Source organism: Theropithecus gelada, chromosome 11 (assembly GCF_003255815.1).
Source record: "Theropithecus gelada isolate Dixy chromosome 11, Tgel_1.0, whole genome shotgun sequence".
Taxonomy (NCBI): domain Eukaryota; kingdom Metazoa; phylum Chordata; class Mammalia; order Primates; family Cercopithecidae; genus Theropithecus; species Theropithecus gelada.
In genome coordinates, this window is record NC_037679.1 from 70327935 (window position 1) to 70354709 (window position 26775).

General features: G+C 49.9%; 1 protein-coding gene and 1 pseudogene across 2 annotated transcripts in view; both read left to right on the plus strand.

The window, feature by feature from the left end:
• The window catches only part of CUX2 (cut like homeobox 2), a 323139-nt gene that overhangs the window by 235216 nt on the left and 61148 nt on the right, over window positions 1–26775 (plus strand). The window lies entirely within an intron of this gene.
• On the plus strand, window positions 2591–3046 carry LOC112634606 (annotated as a pseudogene). The gene has a single exon (XR_003121797.1). The product of XR_003121797.1 is annotated as a peptidyl-prolyl cis-trans isomerase NIMA-interacting 4 pseudogene (transcript).

Here is a 26775-nt window from a genome sequence, read left to right on the forward strand (position 1 = left end):
TACAAAAATTAGCCAGGTGTGGTAGTGGGCACCTGTAATCCCAGCTACTCGGGAGGCTGAGACAGGAGAATTGCTTGAACCCAGAAGGTGGAGGTTGCAGTGAGCTGAGAACGTGCCTGCACTCCAGCCTGGATGACAGCAAGATTCTGTCCTCTGTCTCAAATAAAAAAGGAATGGAGCTGTGATATGTGCTTCAATGAAGATGAACCTCAAAAACACAGTGCTGAGGTGAAGGAAGCCAGAAACCAAGGCCATGTAGTGTAGGATTCCATTTACACGAAACATCCAGAACAGGAAAGCCATAGATAGAGACAGAGTCGATTGGTGGTTGCCTGGGCTGGGGAGGGAGATTGGAGAGTGACTGCTTAATCAGTATGAGTTTCTTTTTGGGGGATAAAAATAGTCTGGAACTAAGTGAACAAGTGGTTGTAGAACATCGAGAATGTACTAAATGCCATTGAATTGTTCACATTAAAATGATAAATTTTCTGTTGTATCAATTTCACCTTAATTGAAAAAAAAAAAAAAGTCAACCTGTACTGTTGGAAATCAAGATAGTGGTTTCAAACACTTGAAGGGGGCAAGAGTTCCTGGGAGGGGCCTCTGGGTGCTGGGACTGTGGTTTCTCGGTCCTGGTTTGGGTTACAGTTTGAAAACATTTGGTTGTACACAGAGGATCTATACATATGCCAGACATCCATAAAAGCTTCCCCTATTTTATTTATTTTATTTTATTTTTGAGACAGGGTCTTGCTCTGTCGCCCAGGCTGGAGTACAGTGGTGTGATCTCAACTCACTGCAACCTCCGCCTCCTGGGTTCAAGCAATTCTCCTGCCTCAGCCTCCCGAGTAGCTGGGATTACAGGCACCCACCACCATTCCCGGCTAACTTTCTGTATTTTTAGTAGAGACAGGGTTGCCCTATATTGGCCAGCCTGGTCTCAAACTCCTGGCCTCAAGTGATCCACCCACCTCAGCCTCCCAAAGTGCTGGGATTACAGGTATGAGCCACCGTGCCCGGCCAAAACTTCCCCTTATTTTAAATGGCCCATCCCCTGCTACCTTCTCATTTACTGACCCAGAAACAGGAGCCCAAAGAGTTGAAACGATCTGCTTACCAATGGCAGAACCCGGAGGAGGCCTTGCTGTGGTAACTCTCCCCACCCAGACCTCCCCCGGTCCTTTCCCCATCCTTCCACACAGTGGCAGGAATCAGCACTACTGGAGGTGTTTGAGGCTTGGGGCCTGTGAAGAGGAAAATGACATCCCACCCTCAGCTGTCCGACTGCAGAACCCAAGCCACAGAGAACACAGAGTCATTTAGACTGGATGTCAAGGTCATTTCTGGGATCTTTGTATTTGGGACGGGAAAGTCCTCTGTTCCTCTGTCTGGGGCAACTGTCGTGGGTCGGATAGTGTGGCCTCCAAAATTTATGTCTACGTGGAACTTCAAAATATGACCTTATTTGAAAATAAGTCTTTGCAGATGTAATTAGCTAAGAATCTCCAGATGAGATCATCCTGGCTTTAGGGTGAGCCCTGAATCCAATGACTGGTGTCATAAGAAGTATGAAACTAGGCACAGTGGCTCAAGCCTGTAATCCCAGCACTTTGGGAGACAGAGGCAGAAGGATCACTTGAGGTCAGAAGTTCAAGACAAGCCTGGCCAACATGGGGAAATCCCATCTCTACTAAAAATACAAAAATTAGCCAGGCGTGGTAGCATGCAAGCCTGTATTCCCAGCTACTCAAGAGGCTGAGGCAGGAGAATCACTTGAACCCAGGAGGCAGAGGTTGCAATGAGATCACACCGCTGCACTCTAGCCCGGGTGACAGAGCAAGACCCTGTCTCGAAAAAAAAAAAAAAAGAAAGAAAGAAAAAAGTAGAGGCGAGGGCATAGAGATAGCCACTGAGGAAAGCCGTGTGAAAACAGAGGCAGGGGTGGGAGTGATGTAGCTACAAGGCAAGGAGCACCAAAGATTGCCAGCAACCGCGAGCAACTGGAAGAGACAAGAAGGATCCTCCCCTAGAACCTTCAGAAGGAGCACAGCCCTGCCAGCGTCTTGATTTTGGAGTTCTGGTCCCTAGAACTGCAAGATAATAAGTGTCTGTTGTTTTCAGCCGCCACTGGTGGTGCTTTTTTGCTGCAGCCCTGGGGCACTAGTCCAGTAATGCGGACGCAGCCTGCCCTCCAACAGTGTGTGGGCTGGATGAAGAGGGAGGTCTTCTGGCCTGTTGCTACTCAGTGTGGTCTGTGGACCAGAAACACCAGCCTCACCTGCAAGCTGGTTAGAAATGCAGAGTCTCAGCCGGGTGCGATGGCTCACGCCCGTAATGCTAGTACTTTGGGAGGCCAAGATGGGGGGATCACTTGAAGCCAGGGGTTTGAGACCAGCCTAGGCAACATGGAGAAACCCTGTCTCTACAAAAAATACAGAAAGTATCCGGGCATGGTGGCGGGCGCCTGTGGTCCCAGCTACTTGGGAAGCTATGGTGGGAGAATTGCTCGAACCCAGGAGGTAGAGGTTGCAGTGAGCTGAGATTGTGCCACTGCACTCCAGCCTGGGTGACAGAGCAAGACTCTGTCAAAAAAAAAAAAGAGGTTCAACAACAAACTTCCAAGATGCCGCCCAAAGGAAAAAGTGGTTCTGGAAAAGCGGGGAAAGGGGGAGCAGCCTCTGGGAGTGACAGTGCTGACAAGAAGGCTCAAGGTCCCAAAGGTGGTGGCAATGCAGTAAAGGTCAGACACATTCTATGTGAAAAACATGGCAAAATCATGGAAGCCATGGAAAAGTTAAAGTCTGGGATGAGATTCAATGAAGTGGCCTCACAGTATAGTGAAGATAAAGCCAGGCAAGGGGGCGACTTGGGTTGGATGACCAGAGGGTCCATGGTGGGACTATTTCAAGAAGCAGCATTTGCCTTGCCTGTAAGTGGGATGGATAAGCCTGTGTTTACAGACCCACCGGTTAAGACGAAATTTGAATATCATATTATTATGGTTGAAGGAAGAAAATAAAATCATATGAAAGACTGAAAAAAAAAAAAAAAGAGAGGGAGGGAAGGAAGGAAAGAGGGAGGGAGGGAGGGAAGGAAGGAAGGAAGGAAGGAAGGAAGGAAGGAAGGAAGGAAGGAAGGAAGGAAGGAAGGAAGGAAGGAAATAAATACAGAGTCTCAGGCCCCATCCCTGGCCCACGGAATCAGCTTCTGCATTTTATCAAGCTCTCCTGGTGATCTTGGAGCACGGGAAAGTTTGAGAAGCACAGGCCTGATGTAGAAGTTGCCTTTGTTCTGTGCTCTGTATTTCACACGCCCCGTGGGAGCAGGTCCAAGCAGCTCGCTTCTCTGTGGCACAGAGAGGTTGAGCCCAATGCCCAAGGTCTCACAGGCAGGGAGAGACGTGACTCGGGTCTCATCATGTATTACAAATTTTTTCAGACTGTGCTCCATGTGGCTGCATGTGGAAGGCTGAGTTAGTTTCCTACGGCTATTGTAATAAATTACCATAGATGCCTTAAAACAACAGAGATTCATTCCGTCCCTGTTCTGAAGGCCACAGGCCCAAGATCAAGGTGTCAACAGGGCTATACTTTCTCTGAAAGCTCAGGAGGATACTTCCTGGCTTCTTCCAGCTTCTGGTGGCTCCAGGTGTCCCTTGGCTTCTGGCTACATCACTCCAATCTCTCCTCTGTATCTTGGTCTCAGTCTCCCTCTCCTTTCTCTCTCTCTCCTTTTAAAAAAATATATATGAGGTCTTTGCTCTGTGGCCCAGGCTGGAGTGCAGTGGTATGATCATAGCTCACTGCAACCTCAGACTTCTGAACTCAAACAATCTTCCTGCCTCAGCCTCCCAAGTCCAGCTAATTTTTTAAATTTATTTTTTGTAGTCCCAAAGTCTCACCATGTTACCCAGACTGGTCTCAAACTCCTGGCCTCAAGTGATCCTCCCGCCTCTGCCTCCCAAGTAGCTGGGATTACAGGTGTGAGCCACTGTGCCCAACCTCCTTTCTCTTGTAATGACACTTGTCATTAGATTTAGGGGCCACCTGGATAATCCAGATTGATTTCATCTCAAGATCCTTAATTACATCTGCAAAGACACTTTGGTTCTTTTTTTTTTTTTTTTTTTAAGAGACAGGGTCTCCCTCTGTTTCCCAGGTTGGAGTACAGCGGTGCAATCTTGGCTCACTGCAGCCTCGACCTCCTGAGCTCAAGTGATCCTCCCACCTCAGCCTCCCGAGTGGCTGGGTCTGCAGGTGCAGCCACCATGCCCAGCTCAAAGACACTTTGAATAAAGTCACATTCACAGGTTCCAGGCGTTAGGACACAGAGGTATCCTTCTGGGGTGGATGCTCAGCCAGTACACATGCGCCTGCTGCCTGGTTCCATGCTCCACCCCATCCCGCGCTCACGGGAACAGTCCAGCCACGTGGGTTTTCCCAGTGATGAGAGTGGAAGGAATGGCAAGAGCTGATGGCACAGCTGCAGGCTGTGGTCCCTGCGAGGACATGGCGCTATGGCACGAGGCCAAGACAGCCCATGTGTCTGCAGCTGGGGTCATTATCACGCTCATTGCCGGCCATATCATACTCATGGCTAAGAGGCCCAGTGGCACCATTCCTTGCCACCTTTTTGCTTAAAATGTCTCACTCTCATCAGTGAGATCTATAAAAAGACACCCTCTTATTTCCCACCCTTTTCAATCCTTTGGGTCCCACCGTGTCAACGATGAATGACACTGGAGGATGACCCTGTACAGACCAGAGATGCCTCCCTGGGTCCCCAGGCAGCGCTCTCCCACGGGACCCCGTAGTACCTCAATTGTAACACGAGGGGGCAGCACTGAGATAGATAGTCGTGTGCTTTCAGGCTCAAAGACACAGATTCAAATCCTGTTTGTGTCACTTACTCACTGCGTGACTGTAGAGGAATTAACTCACCTTCCTGAGCTGCAGTCTCCTCTTCTATAAATTGAGAATAATATTAGAACCTGCCTCATGCTGTTATTTGGAGGCAACAAGGTTCACAGTACATAGCAAGTGCTTACTAAGTGTTAACTACTCTCCTTATCATGTATGTGTCCAGCTTTCCTAGCAGATGTGAGATGCACCAGACATCGGACTGAATCATAGTAAATTTGTATACTCAGAACCTGGTACACAGTAGGCACCTAATAATTGTTGAATATTAGAAATAAGACTCAGCAGCAAAAACGGAAGGAAAGGTTACTGGAGCAAAGAGATACTTCATCAATGAGACCCCCCCCTTCCATGCTCATCTTGTGTTTGTTTACTCAGATAGCATTTATTGGGTGCCTACTGTGTGCCCGGCACTTGCTGGACACTGTGGGGTCACTAGGCACAGCTGTGATCCCACAAACACAGACATGGGCCAAGCCCTCAGAAGCTTACCTTTGAGTGGCAGAAGTGACCAAATCATCGGTCACATAGCCTGTCATCACAGTCACAGGGGGACACCAGCATGTCTAGTGCTTGGGGGTACGGACAGGCAGGAAGACAAAGGGAAACAGAAGGGTCTTACGGCCACCCACTTGGAAACGAGCCCTCATTTGGGGGGTGTTCTTACGGGACCCTCATCTTTCTGGAGAGAAGACTGTTAAAACAGTCATAGGCCAGAGGCCACTCAAGGTCCCAAGATTGCTATGGAACCTTCTGGAAGGTCTATGTGCCCTCTCTCCTCTCTCCCCAAAGCCCGGGAGCAGGGAGGTCATTCCAAGCCCGGCGCTGACTCCACGAGTCTGGTTTCCCAACTCTCCTCCCCAGAAATGCAGGGGCGGGAGAGCTGTCCCCAGCTGTCACCGAGTTAGAGAACGAGGAGCCTTAACTGATGGAGACGTACCATACGAACAGCCCCTTTAGGGCCTCTAATTCATTTTTGAGACATTTAAGAATAACAAAATGTTTTAATGATTTCTTAGGGGAATTAGGAAGACATATTTTTGTTCTCATTAAATTTTATCCTCAGACACAAGAACCAAATGTCAAATGTGTGTTGGGCGCTTCCAGCTTCCCCGCTCCCTGCCGGCCCCCCAGCTCCAACCCCCTCCGTAAAAATAACACTCCTGGAAAATTCTCCGGGACGCGCACGCTCCTGTTTTTATATTTCTTGACAGGCAAATTATTTGTCGAAATACTCCTCCCCGCCACCCGAAGCCACACAAGTCCTGATTCAACATTTTTGTTTTGAGTGACTGCTGCCAACACAGATCTTTGGCAGAGAATACGACAGAGCCTGATGGCTCAGCAAGTATTTTGATAAGTGTGCAGCCTGGATGTCTGTAATTACGAAAGAAAACCGTAAATCTTTTGGATATTGTTCACACAGATGTGGCGTGAAGTGAGAAAAAAAAAAGCAGTAAAACGTGTTAAAAGCATAATTAATGTCATTGTTGTGGGTGATGATGTGATTTAAACCTCTCTGACTTCTGTATTGGTGATGGCTGATTCCTTTATCACACTCGTAGAGCCGCTAGGTACGGACCCAAGCTTCAGAAGGCTAACTTGTTAACTGAGTGATTAGTTAAAAGGAAAAAAAAAAAAAAAACAAGGAACGAGGAAATGAGAGGGCAGGCAGATGAACACTGCTGAGGAGATAAGAGACAGGTGAGTGCCCCCAAAATGTTGTTTTCTACTGTGCTTTGGTTTTTACAAATCTGATGCAGATTGGCAGTTCCTGGCAGACATTTCTCACCCTGCTCCTTCTCTTGGGGGGCGAGGCTGGTCAGGAAGGTACCCAGCACTCGGGCTATAGAGGCTGACACACCTGGGTGGAACTCTCAGCTTGGTGTTTTGTGCTGTGTGACCTTGGCCAGGGCTTCAACCTCTCTGAGCTCTGGTTTCTGTGTCTTTAGAAGAGGGATAGTAATAGAACCTACTCGGGGTGGACGTGAGGATTCGCTACGCTGTACATGAAAGCATTCCGCAGGGTTGAGTAATCAGCAGCCCATTGACATCAGGGTATAACAGTTACAGGAGTGACAAGCGTCTGCTATTGATTCTGCGAGGTTTGGTCTGTTGTCAGAGACATTGGGTAAACAGTGGTGCAGGCAACAGGGTTCCTGAGCCTTTAGAATAGGAAAATGCTCTACAACGTTTAAAGTTTTTAAATTTGTCTCCTCGATTATAAAAGTAGCATATGCATGCTGTCAACTTCAGAAAATAGAGAGAAACAGAAAGAGGGAAAACGACCAGCTAGAAAAGCATTTTGTTGTTTTTCTTTTCCGTGATTTTTCCCTGTGTACTTTTTCAAAACAGTTGCTGATTCTACATGTACCGTTTTTAATTGTTTCCTTTATCTGACATGAAGCACTCATATTTCCCTGTGTGATTATAGATCCCAAGTAACTTTGATTCATTGTACAAACCTAACAATCTCTTGTATAGCTGTATTGTAATTTACCTAACCCCTCTCCAATACTGGACAGTTAGGGGGCTTGGGAATGCATGCCCTATTGGTACTGTGCTGTACCAAGAAGAAAACTTGGGAAGGAAAAATAGATTGTAGCCTTGTATTGACCACAAACCCCAGAATCAGTGATCAGAATAAGAATGTTTTTCTCCTTGCTGATTTTATATTGCAGTCCTTTATTTACTAGTTGACTAAATATATTCGCATATGTTATAAAACATTCATATTTATACTTTTAGAAATCTCTGGTTTATATCTCCTTAGCCCAGATAGTAGATTTTTTCTACCAGAGAGTAGATTATTTTCTTATTGATTTGTGGACACTCTTTGTATATGAGGGATATTAACCTTTGTCCAGGTATACATGTTTCGTATCTTCTCCCCTGGTTTACCTTTTGTTTCTCAACTTAGTGTATAGTCTCTTGTCTATCGTATGTAGCAGGCATTCAAAAAAATACTTGCAGAAAGCAAGAAATCTTAGCAAACCTTTGCTTTGTAGATTCTGAATATAAGGTCCTGTTTTAAAAATCTTTCTCACCTCAAGGGTATGAGGGGTTTTTTTTGTACTTTTGTGATCTTAATTTTCAAACATTTACATTTGAACCAGTTGAAATATAATAGATACTGATAGAAGTAGCAGGGGAGATGAAGCATCTAGCTTTGTTTTTGTCCCAAATAACTCATTTCAGTGCCATCTAGTGGATCAGCCACCTGCACAACTACAGGAAATAGAGATTTTCTACGATTAGAAATTGTTGTCTGTGCTAGCCTTCCCTCGTTCCCTCCTCCTCTCCCTCCTCCATGCCCACGCTTCTGCTCAGTTAGTCCCATAATGGTCAGTGGAACATTGAAGGTTAACATAAAACAGTATTTCACCCTTTAAAAAAGGAAAAGCTTAACAATGCAGATTTTCCTGAAGATGACAGTTAACTTTATTTATTTTTTATTATTATTATTATTATTATTATTATTATTATTATTATTTCTGAGATGTAGTCTCATTCTGTCACCCAGGCTGGAGTGCAGTGGCGCAATCTCAGCTCACTGCAACCTCTGCCTCCAGGGTTCAAGCAATTCTCGTGCCTCAGCTTCCTGAGTAGCTGGGATTACAGGCACATGCCACTACACCCAGCTAATTTTGTATTTTTAGTAGAGACAAGGTTTCACCACGTTGGTCAGGCTGGTCTCGAACTCCCAACCTCAGGTGATCCACCTGCCTCAGCCTCCCAAAGTGGTGAGATTGCAGACGTGAGCCACCGCACCCAGGTGACAGTTAACTTTAGAAGGCAGTGTCCCACCATTTCCTGCCACACCTCTGCCCACGTCGTTTCCTCTTCCAGGAGCGCCCTTTCCCCATGACCCCCTGGCTACACTTTGCTTCTCCCAGCAGCTCGGGGTTGAAAAGTGGACTGAATGAAAGCATCCAGCTGGGTGCTGCTGCCTGGGAGGTGTTCAGTAAAGGCCAGTCCCTTTCGGAAGGGAGGACAGGCATTTGAGCCGTGGCGTTTCATTAGCTCATGCTCTGAGTGCTTGCTATGTGCCTAGCCCTGTGGGAACTCAAGCTCAAGTCCAGGCCTGCCCTTGGGGACTCTCGGGTTCAGCAGGGACAACATGACCCAAAGGCAGACAACCAGAATACACAACAGAGAACAGGCTTCAAGGAAGGACGGCTGGGGGAGGCCTCAGAGAGGGAGGCCTTTGGACCTGGTTTTAAAGGTTGAAGTACCACCAAGTGGAGATCATTTCTGGGGTATTTTCTGTGTGTCAGGCAGTGTGTTCAGCCCTTACAGATATAATTTCACTGATTCCACACACACACATACCCTGGGAGGTAGGCTCCATCATCCTTCCTCAGTGGGAAGCTGAAGAAGTACGGGCTCAGAGAATTCAAGCCACTTGCCCAAGGTCACACAGCAGAGAAGTGATGGAGCCTGAATCTAGACCTGCCCCCTGACCCAGTTCCTACCCACTACCCCAGTTGCAGGATGAATTTAATAATCCAAGGAGCTTGGACAAAACCATTGGAGATTTGAGCTCTAAAAAGAGTGAAAAACAGTTAAAGGGTCTTTGCTGCCAGTAGATTGAAAAGTTCCAGACTGGAAGGATGAGGCCTTGGCTGAAATGCAGATGTGTTGCTCGAGGAAGAACAAGTGGAACTTTCATTCGGGGGAGACAGTCATACACTCCCAACCTGGTGGGTGGAGGAAGAAGGAGCAAGACTCCAGGTTGAAGGACCTCCCTGCAGAACCAGGCCAATCCTGTGCTGCCATTTTGCTTCCCACATCACACTTGACTTCTCCGAGCCTCAGTTTCCCCAATGTAAAATGTGGATAATGACCTCCCCTCATTATAGGGGCCTTTGGATGGGTTCAGTGAGCAACAGAGAACACTAAACATGGTGCCCAGCAGTCATTGCCCCATGCAATTTATTCAGTAAATATTGAGTGCCTACTGTTTGCCAGGCACTCTGTCAACAATGGGGGCACGATGCTGAGCAAAACAGACACTACCCCTGCCCTCCTGGAACTTTCTGTACAGCTCAGTATATAAGTACTTGATTTTGTTGTTGTTGTTGTTTTGGGGTTTTTTTTTGTTAGGGTTTGTTTGTTTGTTTGTTTTTAGTAGAGCCGGGATTTCACCGTGGGCCAGGCTGGTCTTGAACTGCTGACCTCAGATGATCTACCCGCCTCGGCCTCCCAAAGTGCTGAGATTACAGGCGTGAGCTACCACTCCTGGCCAAGAACTTTATTTGTATTGTAAGACCTGTGGGTTTGAGTCCTGGCTGTGCTATTCCCTGGCTGGGTGGCCTTGAGTAACTGGCTCAACCAACCTCTCTGAGCAGCTGTTTCCTCCTTTGGAAAGCAAACTCACCTCCCAGTGCCACTGGGAGGGCTGAGGAAGGTGAGGAGTGTAAAGTCCTTAGCTGGGTGTCTGGCACATAGTAAATGCTCAGTAAACAGTGACTGTTGCTATTGGTGGTGGTGGTATTAATTATTACCATCAGCACCCAGTGCTGACAAAGAAGACCCTCATTCCCAGCCCTCTGTCCCTGCCCAAGCCAGGAGAAAGCCCCCGCCGGCCCCACCACCAACTGCCCCAAGAAAGGAGTGGGTAGACACATGGCTCACAGCTGCATATAAGGACTTGGCACCCCATCTGCTATTGAAAAGTTTAGATTAAAGGATCAAAGTTAGTCTTGCTGCCACCATCAATAGCCTGAGCCTCCCACCCCCGCAGGCGCCCGGAGCCCAGGCCCAGATGGGAGAAGGCTTCTGTCTCGAAGATATTTTGGAGGGGTGCACGCATACTTCTGCATAAATGTGTTTCTAAACAGCCTCTCGGACAGCCTTTCCGGCTCCGTGTTTCCTAAAAAAGCTCCAAATGCCACTTTCCTTCAGATGGACATAGTGGGAGGATAGAGACAGCTTTTCCTAGATTCCCCAACCCCCTCCATGATTTAAAAAAAAAAAAAAAAAAAAAAAAAAAAACACCAACAGCATCAGCTAGTGGTGAAAGATGGAATAGGCTGTGTTGTACCCACCAGTGCCTTTAGAAAGTCTGGTGTGGTCTTCAGATAGTATCAGTCCTTTGACTGTGTTCTCTATGGCTTTGGATTCCATGTAACCAAATGAATTAGTCATTTTACTAAGCAGTTTGCGCCCCAGAGCAGGTTGGTGTGTGTAGGACAAAGGGGGGTACACTTCCCCACAGTGTCCCCCATCCCTGCATGCCCATCAGGACCTGCCACCTCTGATGGCTCATAGTGGATCCAAGTCTGCCAGTCATCAGCGCATCAGAAGGGTCTGTTGTATTTAAACACTTTAGATTTGGGGTCTGCACATCCAGGTTGGGTCTAAGGCTGTTTGATCGTCATGGCCACCGCCCTGGTCTGTCTGTTGACTATCTGCGTGTTGCGGGAGTGAGTGGGGAAATAAAGTCCCGCTCACACCCCTGCGTGGTGCTGGCAGCTCTGGGCAGCCGCATGTGTCGGCTGGAAGGCTTCCGGGAGAAGTGCTGAGCCTAACAGAAACCTGCGTCGCTGGCTCCAGGCGAGGAGTTGCACGGATGCCCTGTCACTTCTCCTGACACTGGGATACCAGGCTTGCCAGACGCTGGAGTGGGGGCATGATTTTAGAGGTCGGGGCTTGGCGGCACCTAGTATTTCCCCAGGTGCAGAGTCCACATGATATTAGAGACAGCCTGGGTGTGACCGGACCCAAGACTGAAACTTTGAACACATTGCAGGCCATGCGGGTGCCATCTTTCTGCTCCTTTCTGAGTAAAGTCTCAGCCAGGTGCTGGAGCATCTTCAACACCTCCACACCACCTGCAGCTCTCCCCTTTGAACCTCAGGAGAGGCAGCCCAGGCTCAAGGTCTTGGGCAGGCCACAAGGTCTAATGAAAATTCAGATTCAGTAACATCCATTTTCTGTTGTGTTTTTTTTCCTTGCCTTTATTTTTATGGTTGAAGCACCTTCTACTTATGATACAAGATCCCGATTTTCTATTTATGAAAGTGAGACAAAGCATTCCTTTAAAATATATGTATTTTTAAAAAGTGAGTCAGCCAGGCACAGTAGCTCATGCCTATAATCAAAGCACTTTGGGAGGCTGAGGTGGGAGGATCGCTTGAGTCCAGGAGATCGAGACCAGCCTGGGCAACATAACAAGACTCCGTCTCTACAAAAAATTTTAAAACTAGCTGGGTATGGTGACATGTGCCTATAGTCCTAGCTACTGGGGAGGCTGAGGTGGGAGGATCACATGAGCCCAAGGAGTTGAGGCTGCAGTGAGCCGCCAGGATCACACTACTGCACTCCAGCCTGGATGACAGTGTGAAACCCTGTCTCAAAACAAAAATAAATAAAAAGTGAGTCACATAGGGCAGATGTCAAGTTAGTCATCTTTCAGGGGCAAATGGACATGGCAGACATTATAAAGGGAGTACACTAGTGTCTGGCATTTGGGTCGCATTGGCTTGGTGGAAAGGCCTGGGTTCAAATCCATCTCTGACTTTTTCTTGCCTGGTCACCTTGAGCAAGTGGGTTCCCTTGGCTGGGCCTCAGTGTTCTCATCTGGAAAAGGGGGCTGATAGTGATAGCTCACATAGTTGTTTCCCTTTTTTTTTTTTTTTTTTTTTCCCCGAGACAGAGTCTCGCTCTGCCGCCCAGGCTGGAGTGCAGTGGCACCATCTCGGCTCACTACAACCTCTGCCTCCTGGGTTCGAGCGATTCTTCTGCCTCAGCCTCCCGAGTAGCTGGGACTACAGGCGCAAGCCACCATGCCTGGCTAATTTTTGTATTTTTGGTAGAGACGGGGTGTCACCATATTGGCTAGACTGGTCTCAAACTCCTAGACCTCGTGATCTGCACGTCTCGGCCTCCCAAAGTGCTGGGATTACAGGCGTGAGCCACCGCGCCCGGCCAGTTGTTTCCATAATTTAAGTGAGATATAGAAATATGCAACGTGCTGGCACTTGTTGGAGGTGGGGTCAAGAAATTCCACTTCCTCTGAGCTCTTGGCTGAAGAAATTGGGTGGGGGTCTCATCTGTCCCCTGCCCTACCCAACCTTGTGGATGTGGGGGCCCCATCTGCCCCAGGACGGATGGTTGCTGGAGTTTGAGAAATGAAGCTCAAACACTCACGTTTGGAGGGCCACAGCCCACTCTGAACCCAGCTGCCACCCTCAGCCACAGCGCCTCGCCCTCCCAGCCTGCGCAGGGAGGGGAGAGGAAATTGGCACTGGGCGTCCCCTGGGCCAGTCGCCATCTGTGAAATGGATTGGTTCTTATGAAGACGGAGCAAAGTTGTATTTCTGGGACGGTAACCCCAGGGGAGGTTGGTAGGACGGTCAGCTGCCGTTTCTTTATCTAATGAAAGCTGTTTCTCCTGGTATTTCCTGTGTCTAGAATACTCCCCCGCAACCCCCTTGCTAGCTGCCTCATTAGGGCTCCGAGGAGACACCACTCCCCTGACCAGGCTGCCTAGTTAGCGCCACCCAGCCCACCCTCTCCCCCAGCCCTGCTTCATTTTGCTTCTGAGCCTGTCTCACTCCAGTTGCCTCACCCATCCTTTGTCCATCATTCCCTCTAGAATATCAGCCCCAGGAGGGCAGGAATTTTCTCTCACTTCCATCTGGACCTCCACGGCCCAGAGCCTTCCCTGACACACAGCAGGCACTCGGGAAATATTTGGCAACTGAAGAAATGCTGTCAACACGTAGTGGACTGGTGGATAAATGACGACTGCATTAGGGACTCTTAGTCACCTGTCACGGCTGTAACAAATACCATGAGCTTAGAGGCTTAAAACAACACACATTTATGATCTCACCATTCTGCAGAACAGAAGTCCAAGATGGGTCTCACTGGGCAAAAATCAAAGCATTCGCAGGGCTGTGTTGTTTCTGGAGGCAGGAGGCTGCAGGGGAGAAGTCATTTCCTTGTCTTTTCCACCTTCTGGGGCTGGGGCCGCCTGTGTTCCTTGGCTCATTGCCCCTTCTTCCATCTTCAAAGACAGCCAGGCAGCCTCTTCAGTCAATCTCTGACTGTAATCCCTTTCCATCTGCAACCTTCAGTCCCTGTTCCATGTAACAAAACACACTCACAGGTGGGGCATGGTGGCTCACACTCATAATCCCAGCACTTTTGGAGGCTGAGGCAGGAGGATCACCTGAGCCCAGGAGTTTGAGACCAACCTGGGCAACATAGTTAGACCCATCTCTATAAAAATTAAAAAACTATCTGGGCATGGTGGCACGTGCCTGTGGCCCCAGCTACTCCAGAGGCTGAGACAGGAGGATTGGTTACTTGAGCCCAGGAGGTCGAGGCTGCAGTGAGCCGTGATTGTGCCACTGCACTCTGGCCTGGGCGGCAGAGCAAGACCCTGTCTCTAAAAAGAACAACAAAAAGCACTCACAGGTTCTGAGGGTCAAGATGTCTTTGAAGAGCCAGTATTCCTGCCTGCCACAGAGATGCCCCCATGTAAAACTCTAAAACTCTGTGGCACCCTACCCTCTCACCCAGAGCTCTAATAATGTCATCATTTATCACACTTTTCAAACAACCACGTTAATTGAGCACCTACTATGTGAAGAGCCAGAGCTGGACCCAGGGGAGGAAGGGAAGACACGGGAATGAAAAACCAGATTCCTTTGGTGTTCCATGGCTGTCAGGTTCTCTGAGAAACGTTTTCCAAACATTTTAAAGATTTTTTGTCATTTCTCTCTCTTTCAATTTGTGTTTGTAAGAGGAGCCAATGACATTTAGCTGATGCATTGAATACCATCGGACAAAGTAAACGGGAGGCCCTCAGGTTTGCCAAGCCGCCCGGCAGAGCATTCTACTCCACAGAAGTTGGCAGAATCCTGCAATTGTCTGGATGTTTGTAATTTTTTCCTCCCTACCCCAACTCCCAGCAAGGTAGCTCAGGGCTCCACGGATTCCTGCCAGATAGGGAAGGTGGGAAGAAATGAGTTCCCTGTACAACGTAAAATCTGGGAACACAGCACTGTGCGTTGGGGGAGGAAACAAGGAGTGGAAAATACCCAGGGAAGTAAACGATCATTGCAGCTGTGTACTTTCCAGAGCAGCCAACTGAACCCACAGCCCAGTTCCTCAGGAGTCAGAGAGAATGAGGAGGCAGGAGGACCAGTGCCTAGGACCTGCCAGGTCCCCTTATGGCATAGGCTTGTCTCCCTGAACGGCAGATTAAATGGATACAGCAGGAGAGAAGTAGGTTAGACTTGAGTGAGGACTTCCTTCCTATGATACTTGGAGCCTTGGCCGTTCCTCAGTCCTCCCTGTCTCACAGTTTGTATCGAGTCCATTGCCAAATGTTATGGTTTGAATTGTGTCCCCCAGAAAGATATGTTGAAGTCCTAACCACCAATACCTCTAAATGTGGCCTCATTTGGAAAAAGCGACTTTGCAGGATATAATCAAGGTAAGATGAGGTCATTAGAGTGACCTGTAATCCAGTATGATTGACATCCTCATAGGAAGAGGAGAGGCCAGGCATGGTGGCTCACACCTATAATCCCAGCACTTTGGGAGGCCAAGATGGAAGGATTGCTGGAACCCAGGAGTTTGGCACCACAGTGAGCTGTGATCATGTCACTGCCCTCTAGTTTGGGCAACAGAGCAAGACCCCATCTCAAAAATAAACAAGAAGCTGGGTGTGGTGGCTCACACCTGTAATCCCAGCACTTTGGAAGGCCAAGGGCGGCAGATCACAAGGCCAAGAGATCGAGACCATCCTGGCCAACATGGTGACACCCTGTCTCTACTAAAGATACAAAAATTAGCTGAGTATGGTGGTGCGTGCCTTTAGTCCCAGCTACTCAGGAGGCTGAGGCAGGAGGATTGCTTGAACCCGGGAAGTGGAGGTTGCAGTGAGCCAAGATTATGCCATTGCACTCCAGCCTGGCGAAAGAGTGAGACTCCGTCTCAAAGATAAATAAATAAAATAAAATAAAGTAAATAAACAAACAAACAAGGACCGGGCACGGTGGCTCATGCCTGTAATCCCGGCACTTTGGGAAGCTGAGGTGGATGGATCACTTGAAGTCAGCAGTTCAAGACCAGCCTGACCAACATGGTGAAACTCCATTTCTACTAAAAATAAAATACAAAATAGCTGGGCATCGTGGCTTTTGCCTGTAATCTCAGCTACTTGGGAACCTGAGGCAGGAGAATTGCTTTTTTTTTTTTTTTTTTTTGAGACGGAGTCTCGCTCTGCCGCCCAGGCTGGAGTGCAGTGGCCGGATCTCAGCTCACTGCAAGCTCCGCCTCCCGGGTTCACGCCATTCTCCTGCCTCAGCCTCCTGAGTAGCTGGGACTACAAGCGCCCGCCACCGCGCCCGGCTAGTTTTTTGTATTTTTTTAGTAGAGACGGGGTTTCACCGTGTTAGCCAGGATGGTCTCGATCTCCTGACCTCGTGATCCGCCCGTCTCGGCCTCCCAAAGTGCTGGGATTACAGGCTTGAGCCACCGCGCCCGGCCGAGAATTGCTTAAACCCGGGAGACGGAGGTTGCAGTGAACCAAGATCCCGCCACTGCACTCCAGCCTGGGTGACAGAGCGAAACTCTGTCTCAAATAAATAAATGAATAAGAATCGGGGAGAGAGAGACAGAAGGTCATGTGACAATGAGGGCAGAGATCGAAGTCGTGCAGCTGCAAGTCAGGGAAAGCCAGATTGCCAGCGACACCAGAAGCTGGGGGAAAGGCCCAGGTCTTCCCTAGAGCCTTGGGGAGAGCATGGCTCTCTGACTACTGACACCTGGATTTCGGACCTCAAGTCTCCAAAACACAGCGGAACAGATTCCTCTGGCTGCTGTGCCCCGTTACCACAAACTGGGCGGTTTAAAACAACAAATGTTTTCTTTCAGCTGCAGAATCCAGAAGCCCCACATCAAGGTGTCGGCAGAGTTAATTCCTTCTGGAGACTCTGTGGTGGTGTCACATGCCTCTCTCCCAGCTTCTGGGGCTGCCGGCAATCCTTGGCACTCCTAGGCTTCTAGATGTGTCATTTCCACCTCGGCATCCATCTTCACGTGGCCTCCTTCCCTGTGTGGCTCTGTGCATCCTCTCCTCTTCTCCTAAGGACTCCAATCATTGCATTAGGACCCAACCTACTCCAATATGATCTCATCTTGACTTGATGACATCTGCAAAGACCCTGTTTCCAAATAGGGTTACATTCTGATGTTCCAAATTCACATGAACTTGGGGAAACACTGTTCAGCTCAGTGCACCAGGTCCCACCAACGTTTCCTGTGTAACTCGTGAATCTGAGCACTGCTCCCACTTATGCCACCACTGTGACCAGAGCCATCATCATGGCTGCCAGGACTATTGCAGTAGCCACCTGTCTGGTGCCCTCTGCACCCCACTTTTCACAAAGCAGCCAGATGAGCCTTTGAAAAAGGCAAATTACAATGTGTCCTCCCACTGCCCTTAGGATAAATCCCACCCTCATCTACATTATCAACAGAGGGGCTTTGGAATCTACCTGCCCACCTGTCCCCCTCATCTCCCCCAACTCCACTCTAGCCACTGGGACCTGGTGTCATGTCCTCAGATGCCACTGAGCTTTGCACAGATTCCTTCCAGCCACCAGCCTTTTGCACAAGCGGTGCCTCCTACCTAGACCTCTCTCCCACAGATCTTCCCTGCTCCACAGCAGCACCCCTAGTTCCATGTCACTGAGGTCTTTCCCAATCTCTTCCCCAAGGTGAGTTGAGATCCCCCCCAGGGTCGGTGTTGATGGAAACATTCTCTATGGTACCACTGAGCACCCTTGCAAAGGTGCAGCACCTGTCTCCCCACTGGGATGTCGGCTGCACAAAGACAGGGGTCTCATCTGTCTCGCTCACCATCATGCCTCCCACAGTCGTTCAATAAACTCGGGCTGAGTAAAGCAGGCACAAGGACTCAGGTGCCCTGGGGAGCTCTGCCAGCTTCAGACTCATCACTGCAGAATGCACCAGCACCAGTCACGGATTTCATATCCACAGACTCCTAGGGGGAGGGTCTGTGTTTGTCCTGGTTTTACAGATGGGGAAACTGAGGCTCTGAGAAGCAAGTGATTTGGGTCCTCCGGGAGGCAGATGCCAAGACAGCTTTAGATATTCAAGGGATTTATTAGGGGAAGGCCCATTTATTAGGAAAGAGGAGAGGGAGAGGGAGGAGGTAGGATGCTAGTCTGATGCCTGAGAAAGGAGGGAAGGAGGAGGGAGGATTGGACAGGATGAACCTTGGACTGCAGCACAGCTCTGAGAAAATCTTGGCCAGGCTGGTGGGGAGTTTCAGAGCAAGGTGTACTGGTCAGCTCCAGCTACCATTAAAAACATACCACAGGCCGGGTGCAGTGGCTCATGTCTGTAATCCCAGCACTTTGGGAAGCCAAGGCAGGTGGATCACGAGGTCAGGAGATCAAGACCATCCTAGCTAACACAGTGAAACCCCATCTTTACTAAAAATACAAAAACAGCTGGGTGAGGTGGCGGGCTCCTATAGTCCCAGCTACTCAGGAGGCTGAGGAAGGAGAATGGCGTGAACCTGGGAGGCGGAGCTTGCAGTGAACCAAGATCGCGCCACCACACTCCAGCCTGGGCGACAGAGCGAGACTCCATCTCCAAAAAAAAAAAAAAAAATCTCAGGCAGCGCGCTTTGGCTTACGCCTGTAATCCCAGAACTTTGGGAAGCCGAGGCGGGCAGATTGTCTGAGGTCAGGAGTTTGAGACCAGCCTGACCAACATGGTGAAACCCCATCTCTACTAAAAATACTAAATTAGCCAGGTGTGGTAGCCTGCACCTGTAGTCTCAGCTACTCAGGAGGCTGGAGCAGGAGAATCACTTGAACCCAAGACGTGTAGGTTGCAGTGAGTTGAGATCACACCATTACACTCCAGCCTGGGCAACAAGCGCGAAACTCCATCTAAAAAAACAAAACACACCCAGAACAGGAGCAAGAAATTTACTTTCCCACAGTTCAGAAGGCTGGAAGTTCAAGATCAAGGTGCCTTCAGGGTTGGTTTCCAGTAGAACCTCCCTTCCTGGCTTGCAGACAGCTGCCTTCTTACTGTGTCCTCACACAGCCTTTCCCCTATTGATGCACAGAAAAGGGGATGATCCATGGGTCATTTAAATTAGTGTCCCCACCTCCCCCCACCAAAGGCTGTTCAGAAAGTCAGGGATGCTTCTGACAATCTAGAGGATACCACAGGCCGGGTGCGGTGGCTCACGTCTGTAATCCCAGCACTTTGGAAGACTGAGGCGGGCGGATCACTTGAAGTCAGGAGTTAGACACCAGCCTGGCCAACCTGGTGAAACCCTGTCTCTACTAAAAATACAAAAAAAATTAGCCAGGTATGGTGGCGCATGCCTGTAATCTCAGCTACTCTGGAGACTGAGGCAGGACAATCACTTGAACCCAGGAGGCAGAGGTTGCAGTGAGCCGAGATCACGCCACTGCACTCAAGCCTGGGTCATGGAGTGAGACTTAGTTTTTTTTGTTGTTGTTGTTGTTTTTTAAAGACAATCTCCAAATGTAGCCACATGGGGGCCAGATTAGGCCTTCGGGATGCGGGTCTGCGGCGGGCAGGGTCACAGTTCAGTCCATGGTACAATTGCCTGTTCCAGCATTAGGCAGGACTATTCCCGCCATGCTCAGCCATTGGAAGATGCCACACCTGGAAGGTGTCACCAACACCTCGAGGGAGGTTCTCTCTCGAAGGGAGCGCTGAGTGGCACCTTCCACAACTGCCACGAGTCATAATAATAAGAGCAGCACTCATTTGGAGTCCGCAGATGCCGGGCACTGAAGCAGGAGCTCGGCGTGCTCAGATAGCCCCTGCGTAACCCCATGCAGTAGGTCCTTTTGTTATCTCCCTTTTACTAATGGGGAAACTGAGGCTCGGGGACCCTAAGTGACTTTCCCTGGTGGTGTTACAGCCAGGGTCTGACCTCCAGACTCCCAGCCTGGCCTCCTTTCCCTTTCTCTAAGCGTGTCTTTGGGGATTTGGGGAAATCACAGTGTTCCCCAATTTCTGTAGTTTTAGTAGAGAGGGGTTTCACCATGTTGGTCAGGCTGGTCTCAAACTCCTGACCTCAGGCAGTCTGCCCACCTCGGCCTCCTAAAGTGCTGGGATTACAGGCGTGAGCCACGGCACACGGCCTGTGGTATGTTTTTAATGGCAGCTGGAGCTGACCAGTACACCTTGCTCTGAAACTCCCCACCAGCCTGGCCAAGACTTTCTCAGAGCCATGCCGCAGTCCAAGGTTCATCCTGTCCACTCCTCCCTCCTCCTTCCCTCCTTTCTCAGGCATCAGACCAGCATCCCACCTCCTCCCCTTCCTTCCCCTCTTTCTTTTGTGGGCCTTCCCCTAATAAATCCCTTGCATATCTCTTGCATCAAGTTCAGCCGTGAAGGTGTCTCATAATCACCCTCCCTGACCATCCTGGTTGTAAGGGATAGACCCAGGGCCAAAGTACTCGCCTCCATGGCCTCCTGCCTCTATCTGATGACACCTAATGTTGAGTGCATGCCTGAGATTTATTGTAATGGGCATTTGGACAGGGGAACCAGAGAATTGAGTGCGTTGTCCAGGGTCACCCAGCAGGCCAGCAGCAGGACCGAGGGCAGCCGTCCGACTTGTGCTTCTGGTCTAATAGTAAGAAGCCAGGGCCCTCATGGTCTGTCTCAAAGCAGCCCGGCCCAGGAGATAAGGCCAGGCAGTAGCAGAGCAAAGCTGGGACACGAGCAGTGGTCCCCTCTGGCCTCTGTGGGAATCAGCCCATTGTTCTTTACTGAGCACTTAGGTGTACCAGGCACTGTGTTAACTGTTTTGCAAAACTTAGGTTTCACATCTTCATAGTAAGTTAGTTATGCGGTTAGTGTCACCATTTTATAGAAGGGAAAACTGAAGCTTAAAGGGCTGAAATGCTTCACTTAAGACCACACAATGAGTAAGTGGCAGAGATGGGATTCTAACCCAGATGGCTCTGCCTGCAGAGCCGCACTTTGAGCTCACCTCTCGCTTCTTGCTCTCGCTCTAATCAAACCTCTGCTCAAGTGATGCTTTCCCCTCGTGCAGCTCGGAAGGGCCTCTGGTCTCTTCGCCAACCTCTCATTGCCTCAGTTAGTGAGCAGATGTTTATGAGGCACCTACTGTGTGTCAGCGAACAAGACGGACCCTCAGAGCCTATTTCCTCCTCTTTCCTTCCTGGAGGCGCACTGCGGTAGTCCACCCCTCCTGGTTGCTTCCTGGCCAGGCTGCCCTGCACCCGCCCTGTCTAAGCCACAGGGTTTCCTTTCTCCCCCAAACCTGTGATGTCATCTGGGAAAGCCCAGGGTACACCTGGCCCTGCACCCTCCTGAGCATTCAGTCCTCAGTCTCTTTATTATTAGGCCCAATTTTTACCCAGCCTTGAAATGAATCTATTAAACCAGTGATTTCTTAGGTCTCCTTTGGCCCAAAATCATTCATCACATGTATCCATCAGGGTTCTTTAGTGCCATGCAGCAGAAGCCAGCTCTGCAAAACTATTAGGCACGAAAGGAATTTATTAGAAGGCAGAAGGTGGGGGAGAATGGTGAGACCACCTGGGTCAGATGGGACCAGAGCAGTGGGTAGCTGGGCCGGCTGAGGGATCCATTCAAATTCCCAGGGCAGAGCATCTGACCCGCTGCCAGGGGAAGGCGGGGCATCTTAATTGACAGCTCCATTGTATCTGAGAGAGAATGGAAATCACCCATTAGTTAGAGTCATGAACGACCCCACCCGCTCCCTGAAAGGACTAAGACTGACACACATGAGAATCTTTAGGACTGAGTCCCCCAGATGTTTGACAGATTCCCCAGGGGACTCTGATGTGCCCCTGCTTCGAGCCAGCAAGGTCTCTTGAGCACCCTGTTCTGCCAAGCGGGGCCAGTGTCCCTGGACGGCAGCTCAACCCTCCCTGCCTCACCCTGGGGAAATGACTTCACCCCAGTGCCTCCGTTTTTCCATGTGGGAAATTGGGATCCAGCAGTGCCTGCCTCTGTGTTGTGGTGAAGACTGAACGAATTCTAATCCGTGGAAAGGGCTTTGGCCGTTAGGACTCCGTTGCAGCCCGACTTTGGCCAAGGCATCTGGATATTACAGCCACCTTCTCCCTCAAGTTGGGGAATCCGGGACAGCACAGTGTGAGAGGAAACGGTCTAAGGGCCCATCTCAGCCTCTGCCACCAACTCTCCGGCAGATTTCAGGGATAACATCAGACCCCACTGTGTCCTGGGGTGGAAGGGATGTTGGACGGATTGATCTGATAGATCGCTCCCCAGTGTGACTTTCTAAGTTTAAATATTTGGGTCCCAAAGTAGAGTTAGCTCAAAGCAGGATTATTAGATTCTGGGTCTCTGGGGCACTGATGCAAACAGGTGAAGCCATACCCTGTCCCGAGTTCCACAGAGCATCTCTGCCCAGACAGCCAGCGCCCAGAATGCCAGCGCCTGGTGTGCTGCCTTGTCTAGGGGTGATAAAAGCAGACAACACTTAGCAAGCGCCACCCTGTGCCTGGGTCTGCAATTATCTGCACACCTTCTCTCCCCCAGTCCTTAACCACCCTAGACATGCACCCCCATTTTACAAATGAGGAAACAGAGGCTCCAAGAGGTTAGCTTGGCCAATTGCAGTAGGAGCTGACACCCGATCCTTAAATCACTACTGCCTCTCTCAATATCTTTTTAAAATCTTCCCAATAAGAATTCCTGGGAAGGGCCGGGCGCGGTGGCTCAAGCCTGTAATCCCAGCACTTTGGGAGGCCGAGACGGGCGGATCACAAGGTCAGGAGATCGAGACCATCCTGGCTAACATGGTGAAACCCCGTCTCTACTAAAAATACAAAAAAAAACTAGCCGGGCGAGGTGGCGGGCGCCTGTAGTCCCAGCTACTCGGGAGGCTGAGGCAGGAGAATGGCGTAAACCCGGGAGGCGGAGCTTGCAGTGAGCTGAGATCCGGCCACTGCACTCCAGCCTGGGCAACAGAGCGAGACTCCGTCTCAAAAAAAAAAAAAAAAAAAAAAAGAATTCCTGGGAAGACCAGGTGTGGTGGCTCACACCTGTAATCCTAGCACTTTGGGAAGCCAAGGCAGGAGGATCACTTTAGGAAGGGATTTGAGACCAGTCTCGGCAACATAGCAAGACCCCATCTCTACAAAAATTAAAAAATCAGTGGTTGGGCGCAGTGGCTCATGCCTGTAATTCTAGCACATTGGGAGGTCGAGGTGGGAGGATCACCTGAGATTGGGAGTTTGAGACCAGCCTGGCCAACATGGTGAAACCCCATCTCTACTGAAAATACAAAAATTAGCCTGGCATGGTGATAGCTGTACTCCCAGCTACTCGGAAGGCTAAGACAGGAGAATCGCTTGAACCCAGGAGGCAGAGGTTGCAGTGAGCCTAGATCGAGCCACGGCACTCCAGCCTGGGCAACAGAGCAAGACCTTGTCTCTAAATAATAACAGTAATAATAATTCCTGGGAATTAGGAAGTTTCCAGTTTATAAGTAGAGAAACTGAGGCTCCAGGCCCCATGGGATCTGGACCCTGAGCTGGACTTTGGACTCTGTGAACTTAATGACTGTTTTACACCGTACCTGCAAAGCAAGGCAAAAAGACAGAGCTTTGAAATCTATGGACCTGACAAAGGTCCAGCCAGACCCTGTTCCCACCAGCCTCTCTAGGGAGCCACGTAAGGCCAGCCTCCCCAAGACAGAGCACACAGCCAGCAAGGAATGACCCGCAGGGCCTCAGAGTAGAATGAAATATCAATACCTAATCCCTGAGAACAGGGTGAGTGACAGACATCCGTTATCACCAAGTATAGTCGTTTGGTTCAATGGGCTCACGGCCAGCAGAGCCCCTGGGCCACGAGCCGGATTCTCCCCCTCCTTGGAACCGGAGCAAGCCCTCCGTGGCCCTGCGTGGTCCACTTGGCACCACACCGTCTTGTGTTTGTCTAACTTCCCTGACCCCGGCGAGTGCTCGTCGCCTTTTTTCCTCCTTTCTCAAAAACCAGGACACAATAGGAAGCGTTTCCTTGAACTTATTAAAAAATCCAGACTTGTAAATTAATTTGTTCGTGTTGTACAAAGGCAGTGCAGATGGACTCATTAGCATGCACACAACAAATAATTATAGATGAATTTTTAGCTGGCCTGCCTAATGCGCTTGCTGGGTTAATTATGTCAATGTATAATTACATCAGCCCGGGGAGACATAATGGCATACCCTGCTGTGCAGGCCCTGCCTAATGACGGGGCGTGGGGGCTGCCGGCAGATGAAAGCCACCACTGCCTTCCTGCGCACCTGCTTACCTCGGCATGGACGCCCATTGTCCGAGCCCCCGCCACCTAAACAAACTGGCCACAGCAGAGTAAAACAGGGAAGCCTCCTTGTTCCAGCCAGACCTGAAGGCCCCATGTACAGGCACGGCCCCGTTTCTTCCATCAGCAGATATTTATTGGGTTGGACTGTGGGTCACACTTCATGGTGGGTACAAGAATTCCAGCAGGGTGGGGGGTGGGAGAGGGTGCAAAAACAGATGCAGTCTGGCCTTCCCATGTGGAGTTTGCAGTCCAGTGGGTGTTAATTAGGTGAACCTGCAAATAAACGTGCATTAGAACTGCAGTGGGTGCCGTGAAGGAAAGGTGCAGGCAGCTCATATCAGAGTACAGGTTAGTGGAGGGCTTCCTGGAAGCAGGGGCATTTGAGTTGCACTATGGAAGGCAAGTAAGTGTTAACTAGCTGAAAGGCGTTGCTCAGGGGAGGGTGTTCCTGGTAAGGATCCCGTGCAAAGGGTCTGAAGTGGGAAGTAAGAAGAAGCCAATGTGACTGGAGCTCAGAAAGAAGTGAGGGCTTCTGTTTACTCTGAGCTGACCAAGTGTGTGGTGCCACGTGGAGCATTTTACATGGATCCTTACCACAGCCCCATGAGGTTGCTACATTTATGGTGAGGCACAGAGAGGTACAGTCACTTGCCAAAGTCACACAGCAATCCCCAGAAGCAAGTATAGATTAGCAGACTCCAGGGATATCTAACCTTGAGGTCCATCTTCTTAATCCCTCTGCTTCCCAGCAGAGAGCAAGGGCCAAACAGATGCTGGCAGAAATATCTGGGGGAGGGGCCAGGCATGATAACTCATGCCTGTAATCCCAGCACTTTGGAATGCCAAGGCAGGCAGATCACCTGAGTTCAAGACCAGTCTGACCAACATGGTGAAACCCCAACTCTATTAAAAATACAAAAATTTGGCCAGGCGCAGTAGCTCATGCCTGTAATCCTGGCACTTTCAGAGGCCAAGGTGGGTGGATCACCTGAGGTCAGGAGTTCAAGACCAGCCTGGCCAACATGGTGAAACCCCATCTCTACCAAAAATAAAAAATTTAGCTGGGTGTGATGGCGCGCATCTGTAATCCCAGCTACTCAGGAGGCTGAGGCAGAAGAGTCACTTGAACCCAGGAGGCAGAGGTTGCAGTGAGCCAAGATCGTGCCACTGCACCCCAGCCTGGGCAACAGTGCGAGACTCCATCTCAAAAAAAATAAATAAATAAATACAAAAATTACCCAGGTGTGGTGGCACACACCTGGAATCCCAGCTCCTTGGGAGGCTGAGTCAGGAGAATAGCTTGAACACGGGAGGCAGAGATTGCAGTGAGCTGAGATCACGCCGCTGCACTCCAGCCTGGGCAAACAGAGCCAGACTCTGTCTCCAAAAAAGAAAAAAGGAAAAAAGAAAATTCTAGGGGAGGGACCAGGAAAAGACAGGGCTTCCATGCATTAGAAAGAACTGAACCAGACTAGGCCCCTTGGTCTATGTCCAGGATCCTGGCTTTCCTGGGTGCCGTGGACACCATCTGCACCTGCTAGGGCTGGCAAGAGCAGGCACTAGGACAGGAGGCCTTTGTGGTATCAAAGCAAGAGACCCAGGTTCGAGTCTCACATCTACCCTTCAGCAAGTCACCTGGTTTCTCTGAGCCTCAGTTTCCTCATCGGTGAAAATGCACTGGATCCAAGCCAGCCTCCAGGGGATGCCGTGAGGATGCTGGGAAGCCAGTCCTGTGCATGGGCTTTGTAGCCTGGAAGGTGCCAACACACCTCTGAGATGATCCACGTTTCTTAGTCCCTGCCCTAGATGGGGACTTGGGGAAAGTGTCCTGGAAGAAGTGAGGCAGGACTTCAGAGTATAAGGAAGCAGATGTACTTGCGGCGTGAAGGGCTGGGAGAGGGAACTGAATTCCAGGCAGTAGGACCTGCGCATTCCTCACCTTTGAGTGATTGGGGAATTGGTGGACATCTTACATCTAGATGTGTGTTTTGCCCCCCGAAAAAGCCATTAACCAACAACGTGTGTCACAAATGATGGTGTCACCAGGTCCACTGAGAAGCACACCAAGAATTACATGGGCGAGGATGTTGGTGCAAAATAGGAATACAGGGAGCGGGGAGGCTGGGAGAGCTCGCGAAGAGGTGGGGCAGCCACCTGGGAGCATCTAGACCCCCACACAGCCTACGGAAGTGCTGGGTGAGGCCATGGGGGAGTCGTCACTCCAAAGTCAGCCCTCAGAGCAGTCCCGCCTCGGTATCCCCGCTGCACACAGGCATGTAGGTGGAGGCCATGGGAAGGTTGGCCTCAGAGCGATGGATCTCAGAGCAGCAGCCAGATCCTTGCTCAGTGCCCCTTGCTGTAGTTGGAGGTCTGCAAGGCACAGTTTCAAAGTGCCACAGATGGCATCATAAAATCAAGAAAATGCAGTGAGGCCAGGGCAACATGATGAGACCTGTGTCTACAAAAAAATACAAA